The sequence below is a fragment of the Pseudochaenichthys georgianus genome, chromosome 11, assembly GCF_902827115.2.
Source record: "Pseudochaenichthys georgianus chromosome 11, fPseGeo1.2, whole genome shotgun sequence".
In the NCBI taxonomy this organism is placed as follows: Eukaryota; Metazoa; Chordata; class Actinopteri; order Perciformes; family Channichthyidae; genus Pseudochaenichthys; species Pseudochaenichthys georgianus.
Window position 1 is genome coordinate 16,886,025 of NC_047513.1, and position 11,469 is coordinate 16,897,493.

The window sequence follows — 11,469 nt, forward strand, 5'->3', positions numbered from 1 at the left end:
GTGTGTCATGTAAGAGATGTTGGTGGATCTGTGGTTATACAACCAAACCCGTGTGATTTGTTGTGTGACAATGAAAATAAAATGTCAAACAAGCAAGACAACAGAAAAGAACAAGTTAAGATCTCTCAGGTCTTCAGGGACTGGTCAGCTTTCTGTCCCCAGAGTCAGAACTAAACATGGAGAAGCAGCGTTCAGTTATTATGCTCCAAATATCTGGAACAAACTCCCAGAAACCTGCAGGTCCGCTGCAACTCTGACTACTTTTAAATCCAGGCTGAAGACTTTTCTTTTTGTCGCTGCTTTTAATTGAACTATTCACATCTTAGACTGCACTGTAACTTTTATCCATGTACTTTTTCTTTTAATGTTTATTTTATTAGCTTTTCTTTTTAATGACCATGCCATTTTCTTAATGTCTTTCATTTTTTGTAAAGCACTTTGAATTGCCTTGTGTTGAAAGGTGCTATATAAATAAACTTAACTTGCCTTGCCTTGCCTTGCCTTGCCTTGCCTTGCCTTGCCTTGCCTTGCCTTGCCTAGCCTAAGGTGCCGATATAAATATGTCTCTGTCTCTGTGACAGCACTGTCTGTCCTGCAACTCATTTTTAGTTCTACAAAAACACACACATAAAACATTAATGCTCAGTGTTCCTATTGTGTTTGTGCGTTTGAGCATACGTGTGTGTCCGTGATATAAGCTCAGCTTCTAGTGAACATCAGCTTTTCTCAGGGCCAAAATTAAAAGAATGTGCAGTTTAAGGGTTATATAGGATGAAAATGTGAGAGATGAAGAGAACTGAGAGGGAGATTCGGGAAGCATGTTAACATAAGAAAGAGCAATCAAATAGTCTTATAAAGTTAAATCTGTCATATTTCTTCCTTAGATGGACCAACACAGAGACACATACAGAAGACAAAATGGAAAACAAGCATGAAAGTAAATGCCTGTTTAGTACAACGTTGGGGAAAATGTAAGTTGAGTCAGTTGTTTCCCGTGTCTTGCACGTATACACACAAACAAGCTTTTTGAATCACACGCTAAGCACACGTAACCCAGGTCTATTTTGGCGAGTGTTTATTCTGGTGCGACAGACCAGATTCCATGCAACACAAGAATGAAATCAGGGCAGCTTGCTCTTTTCTCACTTCATATAGCTTCTCCATTTCCCTGCTTGTTCTTGAGTCTACTCTCTGTTTCTCTTACATGTAACAGATAACATGATAAGATAGAAATGTCTGCAATCCTGATCATATACGGGACAAATAGTGTCGTAAAAAGGCGGTGACGTGTATTGTAAAATGCTTTGCATGTTATCCGTGATCTTGTGCAACCCTGTAACCCCGTTCCTGCGGAGCAAGTGGACCCTGCTGGAGAATAACAAGGTTTATCTGCTGACATGGCGTTTTTCTTGTTGATGTCAACCGACTGATGTATCAGTTTAGCCTAAAAGTAGTCCCACAATAACACAACACCCCAGAAGACGTTAAATAATAGGGAACTAGAGAGTTGTTATAAATTCTTAAGCCCTGGAGCTCTCCAACCCATACATCTGAGGGTCTTATACAGACCCAACTCTAGAAATACATGTTTGCATCTGACTAAACTCAATATGTGGAAGAGGACATTGAGTGACTGATCCGTTAACATTTCAGAAACGTTTTTTTGTTTGCCTTCAGTCAACTAAGAAATCAGTCAATCATCAGAACATATATTTTAATAGTTGTTTTGAGCGAGAATGTACATGAACACTAAACAAACATATTGCAAAACATTCCTAGCACTGACAGCTGGATATGCATTATCAGCCTGAAGATCTTAGGATCAAGTTCACACTGCTGCGGCCTATGGATGTTTTGTGTGCACTTCTGACACGCACAACCACTTACATGTATAGTAGTGCTACATGTGTGAAAGGGAAACTCCAGATAAGGTTCACACCTGATGCTCTGGATATTGTCCGAGTTCACATGAGAAAACGGTTTAGAGAAGCTGCTTTTATTCGCTCATGATTGAGTTTTTACTCTCAAAATCAATCATTAGCTTTGATTCTGGCATTGTGTGTGTGTGCACCTGTGTCACAGGAAGAAGAAATTAGAAGAATACACACACACACACACACACACAGCACAGAAGAAACATTCCTGGACAACCACAAAGAAACATGTAAACACACAGGAAGCTAACAACAATGCTAGCACAGAAACCCTTCCAACATTCCCATGGTGGTGCTGATATTCCCATGATGAATAACAATATTCCCAGCTTTGGGAGGCAGATGGCAAGGATAAGTAGTACAGAGAGAGACAGAGAGAGGGGGGGGACTGGATGTGTGCATTATGGTGCAGTGCTGCTGCAGTGCAGAGGGTACAGGGGGGGGCACATGTGTATCAACGTGCACTAGCGTCAATGACAAATCCCTAACTCCATTAACACAGGGCTTATTTTTCTATACTGGCTGGTATGAATATGACGCAATATACCTGCTGTTCACATACGTGCACACTCTCTCACACACACACACACCTGTGTACATCAACACATTTCTGAGTACCACTCACTGACGGCTCTGAATGAATCTCTACCTCACGTAAACCTCTCAGCTTCCTCCGTTCGAAATAGAAGTCAAATGTCTTCGCTCACTTCGGCCACCACGGCTAATAATATGGCAAAAAGCACAATTGCATTCATTGTTTATTTGTTTTAATAAAAATCCCTGAAGGCAGTTAATGTCAAACAGTCACTATACAGACAGGTTGAGTAATGAGTCAGCGTCAGCCATTAATACTGAAGGGGCTTTGAGGATAGTATGTAAACAAACAGCATACTTTCGACAATTTCAGCGCAAATGTATGCAGTTAATCTGGTCTGCAGCCTTCTTTGTAAGACTAGCACAGTACATTCTGAATTATCTTGTAAAAGAAACGAGAAACAAATACAAGAACAGATGGGAGTTTTTTTTCTATATCAGTATGTCATTTTATATCTAAAAAATGTGGCTGCTAAACCCAATGAAGTTATTGGCAGGCAAGTTACTTTCATTTCCTATTGTAGAGACCATAACAACAAACAGCTGTGTGGAAAAACAAAACCGTCATGTCAGCCTCCTGTATATCTGGTAGTTTTTCAGTTACAATATCTTCAAATAATTTGCAAAATGGAGACCAACACTGGCCTATTTAATTAAATGCCAATCCAAAACCTAACTTTAAGTAAGGAGTTACTTCGTGTGTTTATCTTGTTTAACTTTGGTGTGCTTATGTCACTCATAGCCTTCTGAGAATCAAGGACCAGAAATGTGGCTTGGATCTATTTTTGTGGTGTTGCCAAGGTGCAAACTCTTTGTCTAAGAAAATGAAGCCAATACAAAAGTGCCTTAACATGCACATTGTCTTGAGTCTCAGGGGGAACTCTGAGGGCTGCAAATACAGATAGGCCTATTGTATATAAGTCTATGAGAAAATGATCCTTAGTTTGCATTTTTGTTTTTATGGTCTCTTCTTTAACAAAGCACAATGTTCATTCTGAGGAACAAAAATGGCAAGTAAGGCAGTGTATTCTTTAAGACGGGGCTACCTTGGGATTGATAAGTGTTGTCCAATTTGATTGCTATCTTTTTTAGTTTATGAAAGTGTAACAATTTGGTCAAAGCAGGGTTGAAAAAATATGCTGGCCTAACACTAGACTAACACCTAACACTCGCAACAGTTAAAGGGAAGATCTGAGATGAGGACAGTGTGTGCTGTGTGTTGTGTCATGTCAGCTAGCTTTGCATCCAGCAATAGCCCAGTCATCCTAGTGTTTATTTTTAACCCTGGCTGATAGATTAGCTAGTTAGCACTGAAAGCGCCTTTCAAGGCAGGTTGAAGGTGACCAGACCAATACAAAAAAAAAAAACATATTAGTTTGTAAGAAACAGCTGACTAACCGGTCTGTGGAGGCCGGCCACACACACGCGCACGCACACGCAGCTGATCTGAGCCCGTCTAGACAGTTGATGTCAATGAAGCATCAAATATCTCCTAAATGTAGCATCTTTTTTATGTAATTATGCTAACCCAGATTATGCGTGTACTCTTTTCACAGCTAGCATGCTAACAGATAATGCTAACAAACTCCTGATGTAGAAATGTTGTGTTAACTCCAGCAGATCTGAGTATTTTCAGGCTAGATTCAGTGAGGTTTTGACAAGCTGCTGACAGCAGCCTTGGCCTACTTCTACACCGGAGTCACGTTACTGGCTGTATGTCACCCTCACCACATAACTATACACACACACACACACACACACACACACACACACACACACACACACACACACACACACACACACACACACACACACACACACACACACACACACACACACACACACACACACACACACACACACACACACACACACACACACACACACACACACACACACACACACACACACACACACACACACACACACACACACACACACACACACACACACACACACACACACACACACACACACACACACACACACACACACACACACACACACACACACACACACACACACACACACACACACACACACACACACACACACACACACACACACACACACACACACACACCTCATCTTTGCCCCCTCTGACTACGGTACTCCCTACCCAACATCACATTACTGCACCCTGTCTCTCTGACCCAGGGGGCCTGCTCCGTTTTGGAGGGACTGTGTATATGTGTGTGAGTGAGTTTACCGTGTCCAAAAGTCTCAACAAAAATGCAGCTTCACACTGCAAACATCGCCTATGAGCTGCACACAGCTCCTTGTTGAACAATTGGCAACATGTCAGTGGATGAGTGCCAGTGGGATGTATGCCATAATTCTATAGGGCATTACATCTAACTAAATTAAATAAATGTATTATACATGTTTTATCAAGCCTCACATGGTGTCAATAGTGTGATCAAACATAAATGAGATCAAACTTAAATAACTATTGTACAAATCAGAATCATTTTATGTGTAAATATGCAACATCATCACAAATGTCAACTGATTTCACAACAATGGCATTGAAATCAAAATATCACCCATTCACTGTAGTGTATGGTACACTATAAACATTTGACAACCATCGGCAAATGTTTTGTGTGTGTATGTGTGTGTGTGTGTGTGTGTGTGTAGACCAACTATCTATAGTTGTTTTGTTTTTGTCAACAACAACAAAACAACAAGAAGAGAGAAGAGAAGTTCCTATATTGTCAAAATGTAAAAGGCTCCATACTCCACCTTTCAGAAGACAATAACATCTACGCAATGTCACTTGTCATTATGCCATGTCGGTTTTATAATGCTGATTCTATATACCAATTTTCAAAAAGGGCCCACTTTAACTTTGACAAAGCAAAAGAAGAGTGAGAGATACGCGTGGTTAGAAATGAAAGTAACCAAAGACACTTTATCATTGGTGGCATCCAGTCTGATTTCTGGTCATTTCATTGGAAAGCGGGACATCAGTTTGTCCTGGGCCAGGGAGAGTCAGTGAAGATGGGAACAGTGATTGGACAAAACCCAAAGAGATGCCTTAAGAGGGAAGTTTCATCATTTGATTTAAGACTGACGTTTCTACCACAGGATAAGGTGACTTTGGAAAACTTTGATGAGTGAAAAATCGTCTCAAAGTGCAGACATCTCAAAACAGCACTGGTGGGATATTAAAATTAACCACAGGCTAATCGTTCAAAAGTGTGGTAAGGGCACATTTGTACAAGATTTTCACGCTTTCTGAACTCTTCTGATCTCATCTGACCTAACCAATGCTTTTGCTAAAATGTTAGATCTAATGACAAGGTTTGTATGCGCCCTGCTAGCGCAAATCTCTGAATAGCAGGTCAAATGCATGTGGTGACCTTGAGCAACATAGTCAAATGTCCCGCTCTTTCAGAAGTAGGTATTAATACTTGCATTATGTTTTAAAGTTCAATGCAGGTTTTTCCCATGTAAATGCATTCCTATTCCAGTTATCATAAAGTTAAACCGAAACTTTTTTAAAGCAATTTCTGGGGACTCCCTCATTCTTGACCTTGAAAACTTGTGCTGAAGCGCTCCTTAATATGCATTTCTGGGGGGAAAAAGTCACCTGCAAAGAAATAAAGCCATTCTGAAATTGTTGACATCCTGCACATCTTTGCACATACAGTACACAGCATAAAAGAGATTTCATAACACATGGACAAACAAACTACTGCTTTGCATTAGTGGAGCTCAAGCCAATCGGGGAAACAAATTAGACAGGAGGGAAAAGAAGAGTTAAGTTAGACTAAAAAGAGTGGAGGAGAGCTGACAGGAGAGCAAACCAACAAAGTGGAAAGTCTCTATTCTTAGAAGACGTTTTGTGTTGTTGACAATCTCTTTGGCTACCGAGAGCATCAGGGTGTGTGTCTGGGTTTGTGTCCTCTATCTCAAAGCCAGGGCTAAATGCAGTACAGCCACCTGATATTGACGCTAATAACCGTCCTTCACCACTAGAAAACCAAGCAGCCATGCATGAAGTGTTGCTGATAATCTCCACACAAACAAACCCAACCAGTGAGGATTCCCAACCACACACACATATTTATTTGACAACCGCTACATCCAACTGTAACACCTACTTTTCTGTTTTTCTTAGACATCAAAGTTAGTCCGCTGTTTATTAAGGGAGTTTAGAGAAGATAACTTTCCAAAGCTAAGAGTTATACATTGTGGCAGCAACCTGTTGTCTTTTACCCTGTGTGTGTGTGTGTGTGTGTGTGTGTGTGTGTGTGTGTGTGTGTGTGTGTGTGTGTGTGTGTGTGTGTGTGTGTGTGTGTGTGTGTGTGTGTGTGTGTGTGTGTGTGTGTGTGTGTGTGTGTGTGTGTGTGTGTGTGTGTGTGTGTGTGTGTGTGTGTGTGTGTGTGTGTGTGTGTGTGTGTGTGTGTGTGTGTGTGTGTGTGTGTGTGTGTGTGTGTGTGTGTGGTAGAGATGAGGAGGACTGTTGATGGCATTGATGTAAGTAAGACGACAAACACAAAAAGACAAGTTTGCTTATACACACGGGCTTGCTCTCTGATCAGACTTGGGTAAACAAACTCGCTCAATCTTTTCTCTCCCTCTCTCAATCTCAGGTTTGAGTACAACAACTTCACACCGGTAGGAAGTGGGTCATTTACACACAGGATCAGGTGTATCACACACACACAGCTGATATAGCCTTGTATCTTGAACTTCAGGATACAAGGCTATATCAGCCGTGTGTGTGTGTTTGTTTCTTGTTTCTTTCTCTCCCTGATGGCTTCCACAGGATTGTAGCGGATCGTGGATTCATCTTCTTATTACAGACACATGCATTTCCTAACATTCGGTCTATATGCTGTAAAATGTATTATCTCTTCAATTTACACACGGCATCTATTGCACGTCTGTCCGTCCTGGGAGAGGGATCCCTCCTCTGTTGCTCTCCCTGAGGTTTCTCCCATGTTCCCCTTAAACTGGGGGTTTTCTCTGGAAGTTTTTCCTTGTACGATGTGAGGGTCTAAGGACAGAGGGTGTCGTTTTTCTCATACTGATATTCTGAACAATCTGTGCCGTTGTATTTGCTGTAAAGTGTCTCTACTGTAGGCTATTTGTATTCTATGTACAGCACTTTGGCTCGACCAAAAATCGTTTATAAATGTGCTATATAAATAAAACTTGATTTGATTGTACAGAGAAAATAAAAGATTGTAAGACACCATAAAAAAGGGACAATGTGAGGTGGAGAGTATGAAAAATAATTGCCTGACTCAGCTTTTCTGCAGCACAACATGACATAATCCAGCGAGGAGCAGTATTAGCCTATCAAATTTAGGAAATAGTATATTACTATCAATCTTTGTTTGCTTTGGAGAATGTTGTACACTTTACTGAACAGTCCTGCCAGTAGAGAATACGAGAAAACTCAAACCAGGGATGTGCAGGTTGCATGATAAGCGTATACTTTCTTTACAGCAGGATATCTTCTTAAAAATCTGCCAATTGTGTCAGCTGAGGCCCTCAAGCTTTACTGTGTGCGTGGAAACTATTGGACAAACACATCTGGAGTCACATTGAGTAAACTTATGTTAGTATTCAACATGCCAAAGTCAATTTGGAGTATGTGATGTTTGTTGAGTCACATTAAAAACATTTCAAATTACAGTTCTCGCAAAAAATTGCTTACATTTTTGTTGCAAACGTCAATCAGGTCATAATAGGAAGGGTGTGTTTGGGCATGTCTCGACCAAGAGACAAGGAAGTATCTCTGTTAGAAAGGTGTGAGCATTACATAACTGGGGTGAAAACAGTAAGCATAAGCAGACATTATTTACATGTTGTTTAGGGAAATAAAATCCAGTTCTGAATGCAAAGTCTCAAATGTTTGTATATGGGCAAATAATGAACAACTTTTCTCTGAGTGTCTGCATACTTGTATGTGTGCTCTGTTTGCACAACACCTGTGCTAATGTATGTTTAAGTTCATGTGTGTTCATGTGACTGTTTGCTCGTGACCAGATGTGTCTGGCTACATTGCGTTGTTGGTTTTAAAATTATGCCGACTCGGCGCCATTCAATAGTCAGCAAACATTTCACCCAGAGGAAGTCGGCTGCTTTCACTTCAGCTGAACGTGCCAGTCTCAGGCGTGCAACCTGAACTCAGACTGCATCACAGCATGTCGTAAGGAAGAGGCCGACATAGAGAGGCGGATTTTTAAGGAAGAACAGTATGAAATGTGTTTGTGTGTGCAAATCCTCTCAGATCAATCGAAACCAAGAATGCAACCACCGCATTCTGCACTCCGGCTGTGGTTTTTCAGCAGAATAGAGACAAAACAAAAGTAGAGCAAAAACATATGCTGGCCATTTAGATCTCTCTTTGGGACCAGTGTTTGTCCAGATTTACTCAAACAAACATAAAAATAATGATACATGGCTTTTAAAGTGCTGTGTTTGGAGTGAAATAAAGAAAGGGGTGCATGCAAGACTCACCAAAAGGCCTTAAAAGCTTCATTAATGTCGGTGAGACGTTTTGCTCCAGGCTGCAATTGTAATCCTTGCTGTCGTACCTTAACACACAAACACAAAGAGTTAAGACCCAGCAAATCCACACTAAAACACAGTAAGTCAAGTTCTACTGTACATAATATCAATAGAGCAATACACTCTCTCGTGCACACAAGCATAACAATAAACCAGAATCCCCACAAAACAGCTTAAGGAAAACTGTCCCTATCATTGCTCTGCCTACGAGAAATGTGAAGGAGCTGCAGCTGTCCAAGACAGATATATTTAAATGTAATTGTACTCTGGATCACAGAAATGTAGGTAAAACCCTATAAACATATCTGATAGTATCAAATGGATGTGCATCTCCCCTTAGGAAAATAAACATGGCTTTTAAATCTTATCTTAGAGCAAAAAGGCAGAAGAACTCTGATGTGGATCTAACACTGCCACTGAAATAACGGATTATTACATTATCGTTATTTTATGTATACATTAATTAACCTCTTGCTTACAATAAAAGGTGACATGTGTTTCCTGAAATTTCCTACAACACAAAAGTGATTCCATTTGCAATCACAAAACAAAGAATCTACTTTAATAATTAGTAGTACAGCCCTAATTTGTTTTATAAATAAAACACCCAAAGCTGTTGACATATAAATGCACCAACAGCCACTGACAATAAGAACACCAATGATTAGTTGATTAACAATACAGGAACTTCTCATAATGGTCTTTATTGTTAAATGACAAGCCCAGAACCCAAACAAACCGGTTTCTATTGTGTTGTTATCACACACAGTCAAAGGTGTGCTCCTTCCTGGTTAATTTAAAAAGATGCAGTGAATTAAATTAACCTTAATCTACTGTCCAAACTGCAACCCCTGAGCCTTGTTCTTTTCAACCTGCAAACACCATTTAGAAATGCCAATTATAAACACTTTATAATCCAAGCAATCTAATTATGCAACCTGACCTGTGCCTGTCTCTCTGAACCTCCAGCTCTCTTTTTGTTTTTAACACAGGCCTCACTACTGTAATGCCTCCTCCTTCTCCTCCTCCTCCTCCTCCTCCCTCTGCAGCAGCAGCAACCTGAGATGCTGTGTATTCCGCCTGCCTGATTGTACCAACCTCGGCTACAAAATGTGTATTACCCGTCCCCTCGCGCCTGTTCTGACCGGACACCGAGCTCACCTCTCCGGGTAGTGTCCGCTGAGCGTCTGGCTGTCGCTCGGCTCTGCGGCAGCTTTTGTTGCATAGGTTGCCCGCTACTCTTCTGCAACTGACGCCAGAGCTTTAAATACGCCTTTAAAGGAATATCTGTCGGAAGGAGAGACGTAGCGATGGCTTCCGTCGACGACTCGGCTAATTTGCATAAAAGGGGCGAGGCTGCAGCGGTGGAGCGGACAGATTCAGAGACAGCTTCATCCAGCAGGCAATAAGACTGTTAAACAACTGAACTGCTGAAACAATTTCATAACATTCATCTGCTACTTAGTAATTATTTATCTATTATCTAATATATCATTCCAATAACTTGTATATAGACTCGTATTGCACTATTCCACTTTTTTTTCTCACTTTTTTAAAACTATTTTTCTTTTTGTATTACTTTTAATATAGTATATTTTAATATTGTTATAATAATGTCTGCTTATCTGTATTATTGTGTTGCATTGTTGGAGAAGCCTGTGTGACCTAAGATGTTCAAAGACATAATTACTCTGTAGCTAGTTTGACAATAAAGAACCTTGAACCTTGAACCTTGACAGCCTGAGATTTTAAAGGTGAATACCATCAAAAATATTCAGTCACAGAAAGACTAAAAATACGTTTACCTACAGTTTTTAAGTAGCCTACGTTAATTGTTTTAGTATTTCCATTGTGAGCTACTTAGATATAATCTGCTATATCCCTAATTATTATTTTACTGGTTAAATCAAATAAATAAATGGATAAAATAAGGAGTAATTTAATATTTATTTTTAAGATAGATAGTATTACATTTCAGACGGATAGATATTCAAAGACACTAACAAACAACACAGGCGCAAGATAACGAGAATGGTGTGGCTGCATTAAGCCAGGCCATTTTCTTTCTTTTACTTTTTGTTTTGTTGGCATGTACTACCTCACAGATGTGGGGTCTGGCAGCCCCTATATGCTGCATTATGCAAAAATAATAGGGGGGTAGAGGGACCTGCACTACAGTGAAAATGAACTGAAGAGAAAGTGCTACCAAAACAGATTGGTAGCTGCAATTTAGCAGCCCGTGGTGAAGCACAACAGGAAGCATGAGTCTGAAATAAGCCAGGCAACTAACCAACATTTAACGGGTAATTGAATTGTTTGTCATTTTTCGAACAAAAATTATCAATATCTTGTTTGATTTTCTGCTCTTCTCTGTCATATGTCAATGAAATGTGAATACAATGGGGGTTTT

At 40.2% G+C, this 11,469-nt stretch overlaps 1 protein-coding gene across 2 annotated transcripts in view; it reads right to left on the reverse strand.

The window, feature by feature from the left end:
- Window positions 1-10,335, reverse strand: part of LOC117454955 (solute carrier family 45 member 4) — a 46,614-nt gene extending 36,279 nt beyond the window's left edge. The window contains exons 1-2 of one of the 2 annotated variants that reach the window (XM_034094251.2): window positions 10,221-10,335; window positions 9,009-9,085 (exon numbers count right to left, since the gene is read on the reverse strand). The gene's annotated coding sequence lies outside the window, so the exon portion shown is untranslated. Of the gene's footprint in view, window positions 1-9,008; window positions 9,086-10,157 lie in introns of both variants that reach the window. The other variant, XM_034094252.2, reaches the window with a different exon arrangement.
- Between the last annotated feature and the right edge of the window lie 1,134 nt (window positions 10,336-11,469).